The following is a 23,144-nucleotide window of genomic DNA, read 5'->3' on the forward strand; positions in this document are numbered from 1 at the left end:
CCTGCCACATGGTACAGGGACAACCCCCCCAGTGCACCCACATCACCCAAACACATTGGGGGACCACAATGGGCCCCCAGAGACATTCTCCGCATGCCTTTCCATGGTGGTTCCACTGCCGCGGAAAGGCTGGCTACCGCCGGCATCATTATCATGCCGGCGGAGCCTGGGCCTGCACCGGCCCCATTTTAGAGGTCCAGCTCCGACCGCCAGGCAAGCGTGCGGACTGGTACGGCGGAAAAGTGGCGGGCGGAGAATGTCACCGCCATGCTAATGCGACCGGCGGTTTTCTGGGTTGCGATCGCCGGCGGATGACCTCTGCCGGCCCGGCGGTAGCCACCGCCGGCCCGGCGGCAGCCATCCGATTGCCATCCTAATAGACCGCAAGCTGTGGAGATACTCTGGTTCAACTGTCCCATTTTTTCACACTGAAATTATTTCAGAACATCAGGAAGATGATAGCCATTCAGACTGATATCGTGAACATCTGACATCCTCTTAGAGTGCATAATGTGACACACAGGTCACAGGATTGGAACAGATGAGATGCTCCATTTAGTGGCTTTACAGCAGTCTTACCCTGGTTTTGGTCATCTTGATACAAGCCCATTTCCTTTCCCATCTCTTTCTCAGAAGGTGAATTTTTAATTGGTGTGGATTATTACTGCCAGAGGTATTAAAGTAAATTACCGAAATCTTTGAGTTAGAAAAAGTTGAAATTTTTTCTAAGTCCCTTCTCATAATGAGATGGGATTTTTTTTAAATACTACTTTTTCTAACAAATGCCAACTCAAAAGTTTCAGTAATTTAAACCTGAGCTCAAGTGTTAGAAGCTATGGCATAGATCAGACTGATATAACTTAGAGAAAATGTGTAAGCATTTAGAAGTACTAAAGCAGTTAAAAGGTCAAAAACACAACACAATAAAAATCCCACTCCAGATTACAAAAATAGGGAGCAATTTAGTTGGCAAAATGACAAAAATCCAATAAGGTGAACGGGAGGTATTCATTTTGTAAGATTTAAGTAAAAATAGTTCCAAAAAAATAAAGCACCTAATTCGAGTTAATCGTCGCGGTAGACTGGGACCAAGGTGGAATTTCAGGCCTACTGCGATGTTTCGAATACACCAAGTGGACTGGTCCCTGTGAAAGTCTGTAGGTCAAAAAGTTGGCAAGGTTTATAAGTTTCACTTCATAAAGTTACTCTGTGATCGAAAATGTTTGATATTTCTTCACAGTCCCTATGAAGACAGGGACTTTGGCACTTTTTGAAAAGGAAAATGCTTCCCGAGTGGGTCGCCACTGAAACTGTAGCAGCCGCTGACATGGAACTCAAGGCTGGATACCTGAAGTAGGTTGGTCCTGTTGGTGCTCTGTATACTTTGAGATTTATTGCTAAAAAATCCCAGTGTACCACTGAATTTTGTCATTTTGTGGGCAGGGTATGGGGACCTTTGAGTGGGGAAAATCTGAAATTCAATCAGATTCTGTGAATTTGCCAGAAGATCTTGCAGAAGCTCTGGAGGAAAAGTTTTCAAAACTGTCCAAACTGTCTTCTGGTGCAGCAACAGGAGTACAATCCTAAGGGTGTGAAGCAGAGATAAACAGTAGGTTCCAGTCCAGGTTCAGCTGCCACAGGTCAGCTGGGCCCTTCAGGAAAAAGTTAACTGACCCTTGCAGTTCACTTGTTTGTCCAGCCCCTCTGGTCTCCTCACAGGTCTCAAACATCAGGGGCAGACCTTCTTCTGTTCTCTCACAGGTCCATAGATAGTGACCGTGTCCTAAGAAGGTGCCTTGGGTTGCCATACCTATGCCTGGCACCAGCTAGTGTGTGTGTGGGTTCACTGACAGAATATCGACAACTAAAATATCCCCATACCACAATATCGAGTTATAAATATTGATGTCTAAAATATCGACATCCTATATTTATAATAGCAAGTACAAAGATATAGAGAAAAAATATCTATGTTATCAATACAGTTGTACAAAAATCATTGTTTATAAATTTACAAAATACATTAATAAATATTAAAGAAAAACAATAATTAAAAATACATAAATTAGATGTATTATACATTTTAACGAATATAACAAATAAACTTAATTTAAAAAACTTAAAAACACACTTTTAATAATTAATATATATATATATTTACTTTAAAACAATTATTAAACTAATAATTCGAATGTATTTTATAATTTTAAAATTCTATAAAAATGTAACTAAGATATATATATATATATATATATATATATATATATATATATATATATATATACCCACAGCAATAACATAAAATCTCTTAAAAAAACATTCTATCATAAATCAAAATATTAAACTATTGAGTAATCTTTAAACTTAAATGTCCCACTCCAGTGAGTGCAACAGTAGGGAAAGTTTTGGATAGCGGAGGGGTAAAAATTACTATTCCCACTCCAGTAAGTGCAACAGTAGGGAAAGTGTTGGATAGCGGCGGGGTTAAAATGACTATTCCCACTGCAGTTAAGTGCATCAATAGGGAAAGTGTTGGATTGCAAAGGGGTAAAAGGTACTATTCTCACTCCAGTCAGTTCAAGATTAAAAACAAACAAAATATCGTCAACAAAAAAAGAAAAATATTTTTTAAAGTATATTATAGAAATATATAAATATGTAAAAAAACATATATATATTAAAGAAATATATTACAATGTTAAATACATATCACAAACACCTACAAATATTATATTATGTTAAAAAAAACATTGAAACAAATAAATATTTTTATTTAGAAAATATTTATTAACATAAACATTATTTATTACATACATTTAGTCTATTTACTTCCTATCCTGTAACACCGCATGACTCACAACCCACATCGAAATAAAATGACAAGTATTTGCGTAATAACCTAATTCATTATAAATTAAGCAAAAAAAACAAATTAAAACACATCAAATTTAACTAACTTCCCAACCTTTACACCTATAATCCCCACAACCCACACCCAAAATGTTACTGTAAAAAAATTAATTATGCAATTAAAAACTAAAATTTAATTAAATAACTAATATTATTTAACAACTAATTATAAAGTAAGTAATTTAATTTACTCCGCACCCTTCACCCCTATAAACCCAACACCCAACCACAAAACATTAATGACCCTAATTAATTATTAATTAATTAAAAATAAATCACTTCCCACCCTATTCCCCTATAAACGCCACAACCCGCTACAGATGTAAAAAACGCATATTAAAAAACATCAATAATACTTTTACAAAAAAATGCATCACATACATTTACAATATATACTAAAATACCTAACACTAATTAAAAAAATCAATATTTTAAACAACTATATCTTTGCAAACGATAATAATGACTTCTATATTTTTAAAATCGATATTTATTACCTTAAAGTCGATGTTCTTGTCCACACTATTCTTGTCGAAATTTCTGCGGCATGACATTTAAAACTCAATATTAGTGTTAGTCGACATTCCCAACTCGATATTTTGACTTAGCACCGGGTGAGTGTGACTCATGGGCACTCTCTAACCAATGGGGTACAAGTTCTCTTAGACAACTAACCCCACTTTTTCAGCAGTTCCTGGTTCCTGTCTGCTTTACTGCAGTGAATCCCACAGTATTCCTGACTCAAAATTCTAGATGGGGAAACCCTTTTCCCTTGTGCAGAGCCAGTGAACCATTCCAGAGATGCGGCCAGGGTCGTGAGCAGTCCTCTTTTCTGTGGTCACTTAAAACCGGCTGTGAGGCTAACGCCCCCCCCCCCAAACATATGTTTGTGACATGGCAGACCCCTCTGAAGTTAAGGAAGTTCCTGGGTACAACCCACTGATTTTTCTGACAGGGAAAGAAAACATAGATCCACTACAAGGCCATTGTCACTGCTCTGGGAGCAGTTTTCACACCTCATTCACATCTAATTCAGGGCAAGTACAGACTAGCCCGTTGTTGGAAAGATAATGCAAATTATCCCCCAGCAGCTTGAGACAAGGCAAAGGTAACTTTCAAAAAGCTACATTTCTCATATATTTAATACAAATCTGATTTCACAGTTAAATTGAAATTTTATTAACACATAACAATAAACGTTTGCATTAAGTTTAAAGCCTGTATGGGTCAAAAGTTAAAGATTCAAGTCTGTAATCTGTATTTGAATTTTCGTAAATGCCAGTTAAATCCTGATCAGTGACAGTGTCCTTTTGGGCCTAGTCACTGGGGGGAGATGCCATTTCTAATGTCACAAATGTTCCACTCTTAAATATTATGTACCCTACCTTGTGGGCAACAAGATGTCCTCAGGATTCACTTACTAAACATTTAAAAACAGCTTTTTCAACATGTTGAAAGAGTAATTTTGACATGTCTGCCCAACAGGTTTCAAGATTCTGCTGTCGGTCTACAAAGAGTAGGCCTAATGCCATGTCTTCACTGACACTGTAGTGAATGGTGCAATAGGTGCTGCAGTCCACAGGTGGCATTTAACTTTCTATGAATGAAAAGCAGGTGCTAATGCACCTGTATACCGGATGCACAGCAATACGGAAACTACAGACTGTTTCACCATGTACACTTAATCATTAACATAATCATTCCTTGAACAAAAATTAAACAAACAGTGACATTTCTTGTAACATGAAATATGCTCCTTTAATTGTTGAGCTTTATCGATCATCAAAATCAAAAATTGTTCATTAGATACGAAACTTAGTAATGCAGTTCCAGATGAACATGTGAATTATCAATGTCAATACTTCTTAAAAGAACATCAGCATAGAACTTGAAACAATGAAATTGACGGCGATTGTAGTAGTTGTTTTTTGCCCAATGCATTTCGGGATTCTCAACGATCCCTTCTTCAGGGGCCTGTGTGTTAAAGGGATAAAACAAAAGAACATATTGCACATATTCATTGTATGTAATATTGAAAGCAAGAATACACTTAATCCGTGGATACAACGTGCATGACCAGAGTGGTAAGAACACACCTGTACATGTCCTGTAACCAGACAAGAATCAACAATAGTGAATGAAGTTGAAAATTGTTTTGACTGTGTAGTGTCGTCATTCTGCGTGGAAAAGAGAAAAACAAGATTGTTTGCTTGGAACCTCCTGAGGCTCAGCCGGGAGTAGACAGCTGTTAGCGCTCGTTGCTTCGCTTTTAAAACTTGTGGATTGTTTTAACTTCACTCACCCCCTCTCCTCGCCACTTGATCTTGGTGTGCAGGCATCCCCCAGCTCAACGCTACGAACGCTGGCAAGGGAATTCGCCGTCCCACTCCATCTGCCTCCCCTCACACCCAGACAGCGACACGCCCACTCTGAGGCCACGCCTCTCGGACGTTTTCTACACTATATAAATGTGTAGCTTCCGGAAACGCAGCGGACGAGCGCATCGGGCGCGACGATTGCGCGCCGAAGGCGCGCTTAAGTCAAGCTCGTCTGCGCTCGTCCGCGCTCGACCGGGCCTAGGGCCAGATTTCATGCCGGAACCTGCTTACAAAAAAATTAGTTACTCCCGCCGAGCCCTCCTGAGTCTCAGACCCACCAACAATACTTTGTGCACGTATGTTCATGAAGGTGACGGACCCTTCACTAGCTGCACACTCTGTCATCCAGTCCGGCTTCAACTCACCGATTCTCCCACCCCACACCCTGGCCTCAAACTAGCCGTACTGAATTGTAGGTCGCTCCCCAAGCATGCTCTATTCATCAATCACTTACTTGTAGACCACGACCTCGATGCTCTGTTTCTCACAGAAACGTGGCTCACTGCTCACTCGGACTCGGACGTAGTCATAGCCTTAGCCCCAGGCTTCCTCATTCAGTCCCAACCACGTCCCTCCGGCAGAGGAGGTGGATTAGCTATCCTCCATCGGGACCACTTTTCCTGCAGAATTAATGACGCCCATATTTTAGATTCAGAAAGCTGCCATTTTACCCTCCAGCTGGCACCGACAAGCTCGCTGTCTGGCCTCCTAGTATATCGCCCCCCTGGCCATTTTGGCCCCTTTGCTAGTGCTCTCTTAGAATCAATATCTTCACTAGCCTATTCTACCTCCAATTTTACTATACTTGGAGACCTGAATATTCATTTCGACGACCCCCTAGATATAGGGGCCGCCGATCTGACTCTAGACCTGGCAGCCTACGGCCTCCAATTGACTAACTCTGGAGCCACCCACACCAAAGGTCACCTGTTAGACCCAGTCTTCACCAATGTCCACACCCTCCAATCCAAAGTGTCTCTTCCCCTCCCTTGGACAGACCATTTCTTGGTCCCTCTCTTCTTACCAGGAGTATTTAGGAAGCCCCACAAGCCTGCCACCCTTATCCGGGACAGGGCCTGGTCCAGGCTCTCCACAGAGGAATGGGCCAGAACTCTCAACTCGATGACCCTTACTCCGTCAGAGGACCCTGTCACAGCGGACAGAAATTTCAGAGAGTGGATTTCCACTTCCCTGGATTCGATCCTCCCCATTAAAACTCGTGAGGACAAAAACGGAAAGACAGGATCAGCTCCCTGGTTTAGCCAGGAGCTTAGAATCCTCTGCAAAGAATGCAAAAAAGCGGAGCAACTGTGGAGAAAGGACTGGCTCCACTCCAGTAAGGACGCCTACCGTAAGTCAGCGAGAACCTACAAATCCACCCTGAAACTCACTAAAGCCTCATATTACGATGCTAGAATAAAAAACGCCACTAATTCGGCGAGAGAGTCGTACCTTATCGCCAAAGAGCTTCTGAAAATACCAACACCCCCCTCCTCCAACAGCTCCCCTCTGGGCAGAAGCGATGAACTGGCAACCTACTTCGATTCCAAAATCTCCCGCATCTTGGCCTCTCTCCCACCCCCCAGTCAGCCAACCCATAGCAACACCGATGTGTCTATTACTCACACTGAAAACATCTCTCACCCACAGCTAACTGCGTTTAGGGCTGTACCCCTGGACGAAGTGGGAAAAACTTTGGCCAAGATGAAAAGCGGATCTCCCCTCGATCCCGCCCCCATGAGATTCCTGAAAACAGTTGCCCCGGTCATCGTACCCCCTATTACGGAGCTGATCAACATCTCGCTGTCCCAAGGCTCTGTCCCTCCGAGCTGGAAGGGTGCAGTAGTCAAGGCCCTCCTTAAAAAACCTCAACTGGACCCCTCCGATCTGGCAAATTACAGGCCGATCTCGCTCCTCCCGGGCATTAGCAAAATTGCCGAAAAACTGGTCAATGCCCAACTGTCCCTGTTTCTCAAATCCAACAACCTTCTGCGTCAATCCCAAACAGGGTTTCGCCCTGGCCACGGCACGGACACCGCCCTCCTCACAGTCATCGAGGAGACAAGGTGCATCTTGGATTCAGGAGGGTCAGTGGCAGTGATCCTCCTGGACCTTAGTGCAGCCTTTGACACGGTGAACCACCGTGTCTTGCTCCATCGGTTGGCCATGGCAGGTCTCGGGGGTACCGCGTTTGCCTGGATAGAGTCCTTTCTATTGGGCCGCTCCTTCCAGGTCTGGGACGGCAATTCCCGCTCAGCCTCATTCCCTCTCTCTAGCGGAGTCCCCCAAGGGTCTTCGCTAAGCCCCACTCTGTTTAACGCCTATATGTCCCCCCTGGAGGATGTAGTAGCCCCATTCGGTATCAAGATAGTGAGTTATGCGGACGACACGCAATTGGTCGTCTCTCTCTCACATCTTGACCACCGCCCAGACAATCTGTTGAACTGCCTCCAGGAAATCCACCACTGGATGTGCGATTCATCACTCAAGCTCAATGGATCCAAAACGGAGGTCATGCTCATGGGCAAGAAATGGGCTACTATTCCTTCATCGGTCTGGCCTGACGTTTTTGGCGAGGCGCCCACCCCGAAGAAGGAAATTAAGACCTTGGGAGTCTGGCTTGAACGTGATCTATCCATGAAGACCCAGGCAACCAAAACAGCAGGCACTTGCTTCGGACTCATGCGCTCTATCCGAAAGATCCTCCCGCTACTCCCTCCCCTATCAAGGAAACTTCTTGTCCAAGGCCTGATCCTTGCTCGCCTCGACTATAGCAACGCCGTTTATCTAGGAGCCCCCGAATCCACTCTGGCAAAACTCCAGCGCGCTCAAAATGCAGCCGCCTGGCTCCTAATGAATCTTCCCACTAGAGCCTCTGCCAGACCAGCACTCAAGGCCCTATACTGGCTCCCGATCCGTCAGAGGATTGAATTCAAGGCCATGTGTACCACCCACAAACTCCTTAACGGCCAAGGCCCTTCGATCCTGAGAGACATGGTCACTCCCTATAAGGCTCCCAGACTCCTGCGCTCTGACAATGAGCGTCTGGCCAACGTTCCGAGATTCAGGAAGGTGCGCACTGGTGGTCGACGCTTCGCAGTAAAGGCGTCCTCTGGATGGAACTTACTTCCACGCCGCTTGCGTCTGGAACCCTGCCACCTTCGGTTCCGCAAAGAACTGAAAACCTTCCTCTTCCCCAAATAGTACCTCCTCTCCCCCCCTGATCATTACTAGTCTTTTACAGCGCGGGGATGCCTCCGGGTCACCAGGCGCTTTACAAATCGTTAAATAAATAAATAATAAATAAGAACACGCACCCCGTTTTTTTGGTGACCAGTGATGTGCTCAAATGAGGAGAACACGGAAGAAGAAAGAAGAAACAAAGAAAAAATAGAGAAAACATGAGAAAAAGGATTGGGTACTAAGTTCATGATCCTTACTGAAATCGCAGTAATCCGTAAACTGGATGCTGAATATATATCCTCTCAGTATAGAGAGCTATCGCCCGCACTCCTCTGAGTAAAGTACAGCAACTTCAACTAGTCTGCTAAAAAATATAAGAAACACAAACTGAACTCGCTGTTCAACTACCTTGGACATGTGAGTTTCTCAGAAAATCACATCCTCCTGGCACTGTACCTATTGTCAGACTGTGATGCGAATAAACACCGGAATTCTAACTCGTTCAAAAGGCAAAAATGCCTCTGATAATATTGTTGCCAACCAAGCCCATATGTTTATACAGAAACGGCTGACTGCGGCAAAATCTGGATCGAAAAGAAATAACACGAGGAAAGATGGTTATTGACTCAGTGGTCGCTAAACCTATTAAGCCTCTTCTATACAAATTTCAATTCTATAAAGCCTTCATGGAGAAATGGCAGGCAATATTAAATAAATGTTCTCTGGATCTGATTCTTTTACTGATTGAAGAATTGTCACGTACCATTAAGGATCTAGAAGAAGAGATGAATGCTATCAAATCAGATTTGTCAACCCGCTGTGAGGCAGATTACTGGAAGCTTACTTTAGATGATTTTAACAATAAACTTGATACATATGGTAAAGAGATCCAGGAGAGAAAATTACATAAATTCCGTCGTGACACTATTGATTACAAGTTGAACGAAGTGTACACATGGGCGGAGGTCTACGCACGTAGGCAGCCCTATCATAAACCAAACACATCTTCTCAGGAGTCAGTAGTGTCAGATCGTGAATTAGATCCAGCACGAGTACCAATCATTTCTCTCCTAGAACCTGCTACCTCTAATGAGCAGTCAGGATTGTCAGAAGCAACACTGCCCCGCCCGCCACAATGCTGGGAATGCACGTTGTGCATTGTCATGCACAAGGTGACAGGCACCACATGGTGCCTGCCACTTTGCCTGTAACAATGTAGGGGGGTACCATGGGTACCCCCCATGTGCACCCCCCACTACCCCAATACCCTGGGGGCCCGCAACGGGCCCCCGTAAGCGAAGTCCGCATGGCTTTCCATGGCTGGGTCTCCACCATGGAAAGCCCTGCACTGCTGCCCGTGCTAATATGGATGGCAGTGTCTAGCAGACACTGCCACCATATCCACCCCTTTTCCGCCCGGTCGACTGGTCATGCTGGCGGTGGCGATCGGCCCTACATCCTAATAGACCTCTAAGTGCTGTTCCTTTAAAACAAGGTTGTTCATCATGTATCCGGGAATGCTAGATCTATGTCAAATATTTAGGATATCAGTAGAAGAAAAAAAAAACAATTACTTACTCTATAATTTAAAGTAGCTCTTTATAACCAGTGCCTCTCCTGGGGAAACTTTAGTGGGGTGGTTTTCCAGTTAACTTTTGCATTTCCTTCAGGATATACATTTAGACTTTCACATATGCACCTATATTTGTACAATGTATCATGTTTTGTATAGTTATATATTTTTTTCATTGTGAGTTTTTCAATGCTTATACTACCTCACAAACAAAACACATTTTGATATATTGAAAAACATATCACTTTTGTTTGCTTTGAGAAATGATTAGTTAAAGCTCTGCACTTCAGTGTTGATCCATGTTGGCCATGGACGTCAATTAGTAGTAGGCAGCAACAGCAGCTTCTACCTCTGGCTTGCCCTTTCCCTTTGGTACCCCCATGCTGATTGTCCTAGGTTAATGACGGAAGCAGCAGGAACAGTAAATGTAGTTCCCTTAGCCCGGTAGCTATAAATAGGAAGGTGTTGAGGGTCTAGGGAGGGACATGGGGTTAAATTGTTATGCCATTGCAGGTCAAAGCGTGTGTTATTTCACTTTTCTGGACTCATGGCATTTTGGCGAATCAACATCCATGGTGCTGACTAGTAATGTCAGCAATTATTTCTGAGGGCTTTCTTAGTTGGGTGTAGATTGCTTCTGTGGTGTCTATTGAGTTGGGTAAGTGAAGTATAGGAAGGACATACCTAGTAGTGTGCTACTGAGACAGGCTTCTTTCTACCTCTCCCATCTTTCATAGTTCCTTCAGATACCATAATTGTACTTACCTGATGTTACATAAATCATGGGATGCCAAACAAATTACTGGTAAATGTGTTTGGTAAAACAGATGTTGGATGATATCCTTAAATTTTAGACTATTGGGTACCTTGGCTCAGCAAATCTTTGAAAGCATGTACACCTCAGGTTTCTGATATACGCTTGCCCATTGCACTTTCTGTTCTCTGATGAAAAGCTTGCATTGTCTTCCCGAAGGCCTCCTTTTTTTTGGCTGTTAGCGCTACATAAGCACACAATGAGCTAGCTTATGTTCATTTCTTCTTGTATCCATTTAGTGATTCAGCAATAAATCGTGTAACTCATGTACTCAAGTATTTACACCAGAGTCAAATGGGCACTGGAGCCTATAACCTCTTTCCATTCAGTTTGCAGTATAATGTACCGGTTGATGTTGTACCTGGAGAATCTGTGGAAATCTGTAATATGCTGACACACCTTTGGTATCTGTTTGGACTCAAGATTTAAATTGGCACACTACCTATACTTCTAAAATACCAATAGTATACATAAACCTAAACTAGCTATACAAGTCGTTCTACTATGTTCACAATGTACGCTCTGGTAACCTGATAAACAGACAACCAATATTGGATGGGCCTATTGACATAAGTTACAAAATTGGTCATCCTTAATTGCTCAGTTACAGTCATCCTTATCCTGCATTCCTGCCGCTGTCACAGCTTACTCACAAAATATTTAGATTCTTCATCTCCACAACTATTTTGAGCTAATGATAAACCACCTCTTGATCCACCCAATTTTCCACAGGTCACCCGATGAACAGTTGCATAACCTTCTTTTTGTATAAAGGACTTAATCAAATACACCTTCTTACTCTAGAAGCATATCTCACGAATTTCAGAGCCCTACCTACTTCCAACCTGTGTGCAGATTGCAGTCTATAGACATTCTCACAATCAATGACCTACTTCATAGGGAATGGAACTCTTCAAACCTTTTCCCATCGTTTATGTTTCTTTCTCATAACCATTGCTATTCTGTAGCTGAAGAACAACCTAAAAAGCAACACGTACTCCTTGTGCTACTGCTTTACAATGTTAAATAGTTCCCCTCAGTCATTACTTGCTACCCAGTTGGGTAGTCCAGAAAGTAAGACCTTCAAAGGAAAATGCTTGACCTCTGAATACTTATGATGATTTTGATGACACATGGAAACATGCTTGCTTAAACATTTGTATGTCCCCTGGCTCCAGTCATATCTGCCTTCCCTGTAGTTCACATCTCCTGCAATATCTAATTTGGGCATTCTCAAGGTACATGGAAAGGAACTAGGTGGATAAGGGGATGGTGTACTATATACATACCCATGACAAAAAATAAATTATTTACTGTAAGACATGGTATATCTGGAAATTAAGTGACAAAGAAGGTCAGTATGACGATTTTGTCTGGACTCAATGGGATTTTGGCATCAATAAACTGACAGTGGGAGGGAGTCAGTGATTGACACTCAGTGAGGAGCTCTGAAGTTGAGCAGTATTCTTGGGCCCTATCAAAGAGTTGTAGAAACCAGACATTACTGCTAGATCTCATATCTGTCATCAAAGGGGCCTTATCTTTAGGATGCTGCAAGAACCACCAGGCATCAACTCCTGGTTGGCACGTTTTCCCACAATATGTTTATTATAGGTAATTAAAGCTAAAATTGACAGAAATACAGTACTCGAAAGATGCTCTGGAACAGAATTCGAGGAAAAATATTAGAAGTATTAGAAATATTAGAAGTGCTAGGTTGTACTCTACCTACAGTCATGAAGACTAATAGCACTTTACCTCTATGAGAAAAATGTGATTGAGGAGGCAGACAAACACAGGAGGGGACCTGTTTGATAAAATCTGGAAATATTTCTGTCAAATCACCCAAGCTTCAGGTCAAAAACAGTCCTTGATCAAGGAACTAGAACTAGTCGGCTTAACTGGAGGCCTGCTGCTGACCTCAAAGTTGGCTCTAAACAAGCAAAAAATAGAACAGAGCAAGGCGAAGAATAATAACTTAAATCCTCTAGAAAGTGGATTTGTAACAAGGGTTTAGAATAGTGGATAAACTTTCATGAAATTAAGTAACCCAGTTGCTAGGAGTAAAACACAGGTTTCACTGTAGAGTTTTAGACTTAGATATGGTAGCTGTGGCTCAAGAGATAGGCTTCATTGAGAGAGAATGATTATAAGTATTTAGCAGTTCCAAACCAATTAAAGACTGGAACTTAAATACATTTAATTTCCAAAACATTTTTGTTAAAGTGAATAGCATTTAGGTAGACTTTAGGTAGCAAAATGACACACAAATGGTAAAAACGAGTAAGACAGTTCAGGCATTTTGGTTTTGGATTGTCCAGCTCATGATCCTATAGAGGTGTTGTGAAATTACAAAAAAAAGGCAACAAAACAGAGGTAACAAAATTATAGATATTTTGAAATTTGGCCTTCATGTTGGATTAGCTTGGTGAATCAAAAATCAAAAAATTAAAGAACGTGATTGGACAATTGTTTTGTTGGTCCAATGGAGTTAGAGTTTCTGGCCTGAGCAACATGATTGGATGGCAGCAACTCAATTGTTTGCTGTGGTGGCCCTTAAAGGTCGGCACTCAAACCTGTGTTTAGAAAGAAAATGTTGGGTAGTGTAAGACTCAAGGGCGTAGCTTCAGGGAAGGGGTGTTTGGGGAGTTAGAGCCTCCTAAAATGTTTACTCTGTAGTAAATATTTGGGTACTGTGCTTTCAGTCAGTCAATGTGAGATGCCTGTCGGATTTCTCATCTCTGCCTTAAAACTTGGTTAGTTTGATGACTATTGTGTTTTAAGTGCCCACAACTATCCACACTCCTCTAACATTCCACTGCCTTTTAAGCCCCCCTATGTCCTTCTTCTCATATTGTATTTTAACAACATATGCCAGCCTGATTGTTGGGAAATCTGAAGCTTACTGATCCCAATCTTACTGACCTCCCCTTGATGGACTGGAGCCTGCTACCTCCCCGCCAGCACCTTGAGACCCTTACGGGTGAGTAGTCACGCTTAGAAAACACCTGATTGATTGATTGACTGACCAAGCTATGACCCTGGCAAGAAGGCAGGCGGCATATCCACTGGCCCCAGGGAACATGTGAGTTGGGACTCAGGTAGGCATATCCTGTCTTCATTTTCACACTCACCAGCGGATTTGCAGATTTGACAAGAAGACTTATTGTATTGAGTCCATTGATCTGGTTCAGAAATATTAGAAAATAAATCCACCATTGTTTTCATATGTGAACACAAAAAAAACTGGCACTGTGAGCACTCTGGGCTCATGGGCTGGGTGCAGGGTAAAGCTGGTATGGGTTAGATGGAGCAGGGGTGGCCATAGGCGTGTAGTAGGTACTATGCAGTGCAAGGTCACAGGATTTGAATGCTGCATGGCTATCATGACACGTACCTAGACTCTTATGAACCTCCGTGAAATAAGGTACCGGCGGTTCGCAACCTGGTACCTCCTATGAACGCACCACGCAGAAAATTGTACTTAACTGATCTCAACCAATGTCGCCTTCCGGGGCCGGCCGCAAGGGGGGAGCCCCACCAACACCAGCCTGCAGGGGTTCCAACATCCCCACAGAATGTCATATGTAACTGATAAGAAATGTAACTCCCCTTGCCTGTCTCCTATCTCTTCTTTCCCCCCTTGTTCCTATGTCTTTCTCTACCTGTCCCTTGCTCTTTTTCTATAACTACCTTCAGGTGGGGTTAGCCAAACAAATGCAACAGAACGTCTCAATATACTGTTGTACAAGCTGCACTTGGTACAACCTATGCTAACCCTGTAACAGAACTGCGATTATGTTCTTGTATAAAACATGTTGGAATGAAGAAATAAGTAAGTTGATTTCGTTTTTTAAACATAGTCAAGTTTTCACTTTAAAAAAATAGAGCAGATTGAATTTGCTATATTTCCTATTATATTATCAGGAACAATAATGCAGAATTAGTTTCTTACAATCTTTGCTGAATGAGGCTAGGGCCCAGATTTACAAAGAAATCAGGCAGTGCAGCAAGTAAAGTTGCTGCAATATGCTGAGTAACAGGGAGGGAGCTAAACAGTGCCATCTTTACTAAGATGTGGCGCTGTTCTGCTCGCTCTCTGTGCTGGTTCACTTTAAACTGCCCTGTGCCAACGCAGACACTGTTGTGTCATAGTGCAAGGGCGTCTGCATTGTAGAAAGCATTGTTGTTGAAGGGTCCCTTCCTGTAAAAAACACACTATGCTTTAGGGCATTTCCTTCTTTGTATGTGTGCTGTAGAATGTATCGCACATGCAAAAAGGGAAAAATGAGGAGAAATGAAAACATTTCTCCTTGTTACGCCTGCCTCAGAGTTGCAGGATGTTGATGCAAACCCCTGTCTACAATCCTTCATAGTTAGGGATTTTGTGAAAACCCATGGGTGGGTGCATGAGAATGCCTACGTACCACCCATGAAATGCCCCGTTGATGCAAAGTAGCACATACCAGTGCATTGTAATGCTTTGCGATACAGTTTGTCTACAACCCAAACGCAAATCAATTTGCGTTGCATTGTTAATACCAAAACAACACCTTGCATTGCGTTTGCATGAAAATTGCAAACCTGACACAAAGTCCTTATAAATCTGGGGCTAGGATTTTAGCAAATTCTGTTTGTTGTACTTATACTCAAGAAGGTGCAAGGTGGTGCAAAATAGATCTACTCAATTTTACAGAACCTCTGCTTGTTTCACTGTTTCAGTTCAGAAAATCCGGAATAGTATGTATCATTTTCAGCACTGAACCACCTACAGTCATCCAAAATTTTGCCTCGAGTGACTGAATATAATGTTTGCATCCCCGATGCTACATCGTAGCTCTTAAATGACAGCTGGCTATGAGGGTGACTCTCTTCCACTACTTTTTAAATCAGCATCATCAACGTGCATGCTGGGACTTGCAGTTTTGATTTCTCCATTATACTTATTTACCTAGAATTCCGAATCAGCTTAGTGCTGTTGGCTTCGAAACAAGGAATAGTGAGTCACCCTCATCACATTTCCATCCAGTTCACAGTACCTTCTGTCTAACCTTGTATTTTTCTCAACTTTTGCTCGGGTCTGTTCTTGTTTAATAGTGCCTCCTAAACATTTGTAGTTCTAAAACTTTGGACTTTTTTTAACATTATTGGTAAAAGTGCGGTTTTCCTCTGTACAAAGAAGTATGTGCATTCGCTCTAGACAGAATGCAAAGCCAGCACTGCCTGCCTTCACCTCTGCTGAGACGCTTCCCTTTCTCTGTCTGAAGAATCCTCAGAGTAATTAATCTCATAACCTAAATGTTGCCTTTCACAGTGCATTTCAGTAAAAATAAAGCCTTTGGACAGGTCGTGGGGGGAGTGATCACTATTTGACTTTTAAACTCTGATTTAATCACCAGGAGGCATATTATTCAAAGCGACCCGGAGCTGCAACTGGTTTGTGCACCAGGGTTTTGCACCACTGGGTACTGCAAATACTTGTGCGGCCCTCTTCGGAAATAAAGATTACACTGGTGCTAGAAGCACAATTTAAGGATGCATTTCCTCATATGCATGGAGTGTGGTATCATTCACATTAGCACACCCTCTGCCTGTGTGCCTGTGCCATATTACAAATGCGGGTTAGAGGCAAAGAGGCTGATGGGAGGGACACTGACACCACCTTGAGGTGGTAAACAGTCAGTGTGCTGATCGATCGCACCCCTTCTTAGTAAACTACGAGTGTGTCATGGAACCCCCCTAGAATTCCCTTGAAGGTGGGTTCAGTCACTCACTGCATCTTCCCATAGAGGACTTTCTGTCCCCCTTTGAAAGTCTGGTCATTTGCCACCTGCACAGTGATAAGCAAACCAGCAGCTTCACACAGCCAGTCCACCTTTCACTAATCTACTGTTCCCAGTGCATTTCCTGTTAGTTGGCTCACTTTCCTGCTATTGTGCAAACTTTAGTGGGCTTTTGAGTTTACATCCCCCACTTTGCTCTTCAGCTCATCTCCTGCATTCAGTCTCTCATGGTGCCTGCTATTTCAATTCCGACAGTGTGCACAGATAACTCTCATCGCAAAACTTCAGCTTCTAAAGCTCCCAGTCATGGCATTGGCCTACTCAATGTTTATAATGCTCAGGATCAAGTTAGGCCTCAACAATTTATGTTCCATCTTTTTTCATGTTTTCTCGCATCCTTTTCACATTTACTGCAGTTTGTCTAATTTCCTCACAATGCACGGACTGCCGGTTGCCCACCCCGGCCCCACAGCCCACTCTGGATCTTCCTTTTCCTGGAGCCTGTCAGTCAACCCTCACTCATCTCTTGCACTACCAGCTCTGAATTTCATATTCTTTTGTGGCAGCCCAGGCTCCTCCATAGTAGCCACCCCAGTTCTGATTGTCGCATTTCCTCCCTATCTACCCAACTAGGGCAGAGAATCCTCAGATACAATACAATACAAAGGCATTTGTAGAGCACGCGGCTACTCCTGAGTAAGCATCCCGGCGCTAACAGTTGGACTGCCCTAAAGAGCAGAAGGAAGCTAAGCATTAAACAGTTGGGTCTTCAGGCATTTTCTGAACAGCTTTTCTGAGGGAACAAGGCGAAGGCTGGTTCAAAGTGTATTCCAAAGCTTAGCTGCCAAGTAGTTGAAGGACCTCCTACCGAGTCTGGCCCTATGGTTCCTCGGGATATGCAGGAGCCTCTGGGAGTTAGACCTGAGGGATCTCCTCTGCTGGTAGGGCTTGAGTCTGCATCTCATGTACAGAGGTCCCTTGTTCTCCAAGGTTCCATAAGCAAAATTGACTACCTTGAATTTGATGGGACTGCTCACAGGGAGCCAGTAAAGCTGATGAAGATGTGCATATACAGATTGCTGAATTGGGATCTTGACGGGTAAGGCTAGCTGCAGCATTCTGCATGATCTGCAACCATTGCAGAAAGTACTTTGGCAAGCCCAGGTGAAGACTGTTGGCGTAGTCTAATTTAGTTGTGAGAAGAGCATGGACATCAGTGTTAAGGGAAGTCACAGACACCAAGTGGAGCATCCTTCTCAGATTTCAGAGTAGCAAAACAGCTGGCTGAAACTGCTTTGACCTGTGATTCAAACGTTAGGGCTGAGTCAAATTTGAAATCCATATTCTTAGCGCAGGTCAATGGTGCGATGGAAGCCCCCAACTCAAATGGCCACCAGCACAGAGGGTCAGGGATCATACCTGCGCCGAAAAAGATAATTTCTGGTTTATCCGAATTTAATTTTAGACAGCTTTCGACCATCCAGTTAGCATACTGCTTTAGGCACTCCTTGAAGCACTTAAGCGTGTCAGGGACTCCATTCTGAAATGAAAACATCAGCTGTGTATCTTCAGCGTATGAAGTTATCTTCAGACCCCGCTCTTCAACCAGCTTGGCCAGGGGATCAAGGTAGACATTGAAAAGCATTAGACTCAAGGCTGAGCCCTGCAGCACCCCGTGCTTAAGCAGTCTAGGGTCTGAGAGAAAAGGAGAAAGAAGTACCGCCTGAGATCTCTCCTCCAAATACGATTTGATCCATGGCAGTGCATTCCTTTAAATTCCAACTCTATCTAGTCTATTCAGCTGGATGGGATGAAAGACTGTGTGAAATGCTGATGACAGTTCTAACAGAATGACCATCACAGATACACCCAGGTCAAGGTTGAGTTTGATGAATTCCACAACCTCCAGTATGGTGGACTCACTACTGTATCTGGTCCGAAAGCCAGATTGAGAATAGTGAAGGAGGGCGTTTGATTCAAGAAACAAGCAAATCTGCTTATTGACCACCTTCTCCAGCATCTTGACTGGTGCCGGAAGGCGAGAGATTGGTCTAAAATGACTGCGTTACTGAGTATCTGTGTTAGGTTTTTTAGATGTGGAAGTAGGAGGGCCTGTTTCCACCTCTTCAGCACGGTTGCAGACTCCAGGGAGGCATATAGGATTTTATTGAGGATTGGATTGATAATATATTCAGTGCTGAATTTAGTTGGTCTGGAAAGCATCAGTCCTGAGGCGATCTAGACTTGCAGTTAGCCAGGAGCATAGCCGAATCCTCAGCGGAGATAAACCAAAAATCCCTGAGCACTGGACCAGTAGACAGTGCCTTCACTGGGGGGTCTACTGCTAAGACCTGGTTAGAAAACTGGTCATAGATAGCCTTGATTTTGTTTGCAAATAAATCCTCAAGCTCCTCACACAGATGTGTTGAGGGTGAAAGAGAGATTTGCATCGCCCTAGGGGAGAGGAAGGAGTAAACAATGCTGAAAAGGGCCCTAGGTTTGTTAGTGGCTGCATCGATGGAAGATCCAATAAACTCCTTCTGAGCTTCCTTGGCGGATTTGCGAAAGCTGGCCAGTGCCTTTTTGTATGCTGATTTAGTGTCCTTGACATAAGCAGAGTGCCACATACGCTATAGCCGCTTGGAGTGATACCACACTAGACAGATTTCTCTGTGCTCTGGACTTCTCGCTATTCACTGTTCACATTCCCAGTGCTCAAGCCAATTAAGCGGCAGTTCTATCATCCTGATCTACTTCCATTCAAATATCGAAAATGACAGCAACCTTTAAACAAAACGAATTGGAGTTTCTGGAGTGCGGTGCTATCTTTATTTGGACTGCTTTGAGGGGGACTGTCTCCCTCTAGCACCAGCAATGAGAGAGCGCTGTGACCACATTGCTTTTGAGTTATATATACACCTATATGTGTAATTCTAAACTTTGAGGGGTCTAGGCATCACGGTTTTGCTGATGTGGCAGATTTGTTTTCTGGCTGCAGGTGCTTAGCCTCACTTCCTGTAAAGGCAGCCGCAACAGAGTATTCACTGTTATGACCAGCCAATAAGAAACTTTGTATCAGTGACCTGGCTTTGGCTCTGCAGCCCCTAAATGGTTGAAGGGAAAACAACTTCCTCATCCAATCAATATAGTCAGTGGATGGTCTGCGAAGCCAGACTACAAACATTTCAGAACAGATATGGATTCAATGCCGGTTAGTGTTTCCTGATCCATAGACCCAGTCACAGTGTTCGCAATCTACAGAAGGTGACCCAACTTGAGTCCAAGACTTTCCCAGTTCTCAGACCATTGTTTCCTTGTCCATGGATATTGGGACATGGACCCCAGCACCTGTCGGGGTCCTGAAAGAAGGTCAATACAGTCGACAATACAGAAGGTAAAAATCAGCAATAATCAGAGAGATGACAGTACACTAACTAAAATTGATAAAAAATGTAAAAGCATCTTGCAGTCATATCATATCAGTTATTTCTGGCCTAAATCATTTTGATGAGTACAACGTTTTGAACAAAAAAGTCTGTGAGAAAAACGTAAAAGGTTTGTTCAAAAATCCTATGTAATAAACCATTTTTACAAGGATTTTAAACCTTTTTTGTAGGAGGATCATTTTACAGAAACTGCTATCATCTCTCAACTCTATTTCGTCTTTCTCCATCTCTCATAAGACATAGGTCTTTTGCCAATCTATCATGCTGGTTATGCCTCAGAGGGTGTGTATGCTGAAGAGTTGTTGTGTTGTTGGGAAATACAGCTATATAATCCTTAATTTTCAAATCCAGATTGTTGTTTAACTAGGAGAAAATATGGTGTCTCTGCTGGGGTGTGGGAGCCCCTAAAATCAATTCTTATTCTTTCTCAAAGCAGCGTTTTTCTCTGGCACTTCTGTTCATTTAAGCAAATAGCTCCTATACCGAAGTAGATCCTATATGTCTCAATGCTTCTTTTTTAATACTTGTAAGTATCACTGCTATTTACAAACTAGGTAGGAAGATTACAGAGTAGAGATGGGAAAACATGAACGTTAATCTAGTCTTTAAACCTCTTTTAGGGTATGGTGGGTCCATGCCTTCCATTAGTGTGAAAACCAGTACAACCTTCCTTGGTAAGTGCATTTAGACCATTTGCTCCACATAGCTAAATGTATTTATTGTAATCTATCCATCCACCCACTCCTCACTCGTCCAGTTATTCATTCTTTCTCTGAGCCACGCAACCATATCTCTAAGCTCCATACATCCATTCAATGATTAGAACAAAGTTCTATAACAAAAAATGTGTTCTAAAATGGGCCATTTTTGATTTTTTTTTCAAAAATGCCTTGGGGGGAGGGACTCCCAAATCCCCCTTGTAGTGGCCAGATTTGCTTGCTGCACAAGTTCACTACATGAAGTGCGAGGGGTGGTTTGAGAAAATTTGCAAGGGATCCTCTTTGTTCTCCATCGAGCCCTGGAAGTATAGCAAAATTCAAGTAACCAACAAAACACAAATTAATCTCATCCTCTTCCCCTCTTCATCCCAACTACCTCATCCCGTCTGCCCCCTCCTTATTTTGTCTTCTTTGCTCCAATTCTGCCAGTTTTGTGGAGGGAATTTATCATAAAGTCTATCATTTCTGTCCATGTTTAAACTTTTTATTGTCTAAAAAGTTGTTGAATGACTCCCTTTTATTGATTGGTGATTTGGTTGGTGCAATAAGGAGGCAAGGGGATAATTGTAAAGTTTTGAAACAATTACTTTAAGTATAGACTAATTTTCCACAGTCTCTGCATCAAGATTATCAATGAATGTACCCCATTTTCCTTTGAGTGCCACGGTAAGGCAACTGGTTGCACACACAAAACGCAAAAATACTTAACAGACCTTACATATAAAGCGTTATTGCATGTTTTTCAAGCATTCCAAGATGTTTTAAGTATCCATATTTCATGTGTTTGAAACTCAATCCTGCACAGTCCCCCGCCAACCCAAAATACTGTGCTTTGGTCGCTCTTGATTATCAGTGCTGTAAGCGGTGTCTCCAGAACTAGAAACAACACTTCAGAGCATGCTTCTAAAACTGAACACAACACTCCATAGTTGCCCCTGCAGAACAGGGCTGGAAACTTCAAATAAGGACCCCAACTCTAGATATAATACCCTGGTCATGGTCTACAGAAATGGACGCAACATTTCAGATGTAATTTTCAAACCTGGACCCCATAGTTCACATGTGGCCCCTGGAATTGTGGCAAAAGTCTAGCACTTTATACTCTCTCTCCAAGTCGGATAAAAAATGCCAATTCAGCACCTCCTTTTGAAGTAAAGTGATCACTGTCTCATTTTAGGTTTTGGCTAGACAGCGCATGCACTGTCTCGAATAGACGTATAGTGTTCTATCTGTGGACTTCAGCCCGCCCAAAGGCTTTCCATTTGCTTGAACCATCGTCACTCTCAACTCCTTTGTTCCCATTTGTCCATCGCGTGTATGCATCATGCCTCTCCTGAGTTTGGCCCTTCCCCCAGAGCACTGAACAAGTACTTGTAAACATTCACTAACCCCATTTTGGAAACTATGTCTTTGTCTTGGAGCGCTCTATACAGTGCTTGTGCTTTCAGTTCACTCGCTCCGTCTCTCTCTTTTTTTTAATGCAGTTTTATCTAGCGCGATCACTACTCGAATGTATTATTAGAGCGGTTTACGTGAGCGCCACTTACTTTGCACAAAGACACATTTATTTTTGTAGGAACAGGGAGATTAAGTGATTTTCCCAAGATCACAGGATGTTGGGGACAATGCCGAAAGAACTCTATACATGAGCGCCAGTTACATTACTCAAGGATACGTTCATATTTGTAGTAACAGGGAGATTACGTGATTTTCCCAAGATCACAGGATGTTGCGCCAACGCCGAAACTGTAACCCAGATTCCCAGCTCCATAGTCGTCAGCTCTGCCCTTAACGCCACGTCCTCTCCTCCTGTCCCGAACCTCCGACTGCAAGGGTTCTTTGCACTTTTTAAAAAAACTATCACTTTGAACAAGTACCTCTGAGTGCCAGGCCCTAATGTGCCATATTATTATCAAAGTTTTCAAATGTTAACGAAATACACTCTTCAAGTATTTTATAAACCCTATCACTCACTCTGTCTCCTGTTTTTTTTTAATTCAGTCACGGAAGGCACTGGCTGGCCTGCTTATTACATGAGCTGATGGCATTTGATATGAGCTTTATTTATTCATTTATTTATTTGACTTCCGAAATCATCTGTATTACGTAATGTGTCAAGTGTTGACAATGAGCTGGTTAATCCAAACCCCCACCTTCCCTAGACTGGCTGCTCTAAGGACTGCCAAGCAAACCCTGCACCTGTCTTTGTGAAACTGGACACTCTCTGAAGTTTTGGGCTTTGTTTGGGCTTTTGTGAAGTGCTTTGGTAGCTTCAGAGCACAAAAATAAATGAGGCATTGCCCTCGTCTTGTTTAAACCTGAAATTAGATGTTTTTTC

At 42.8% G+C, this 23,144-nt stretch overlaps 1 protein-coding gene across 1 annotated transcript in view; it reads left to right on the forward strand.

Annotated features, from left to right (window-relative positions):
- The window catches only part of LPAR3 (lysophosphatidic acid receptor 3), a 196,406-nt gene that overhangs the window by 162,881 nt on the left and 10,381 nt on the right, over positions 1-23,144 (forward strand). The window lies entirely within an intron of this gene.

Source organism: Triturus cristatus, chromosome 4_2 (assembly GCF_964204655.1).
Source record: "Triturus cristatus chromosome 4_2, aTriCri1.1, whole genome shotgun sequence".
Classification (NCBI taxonomy): domain Eukaryota; kingdom Metazoa; phylum Chordata; class Amphibia; order Caudata; family Salamandridae; genus Triturus; species Triturus cristatus.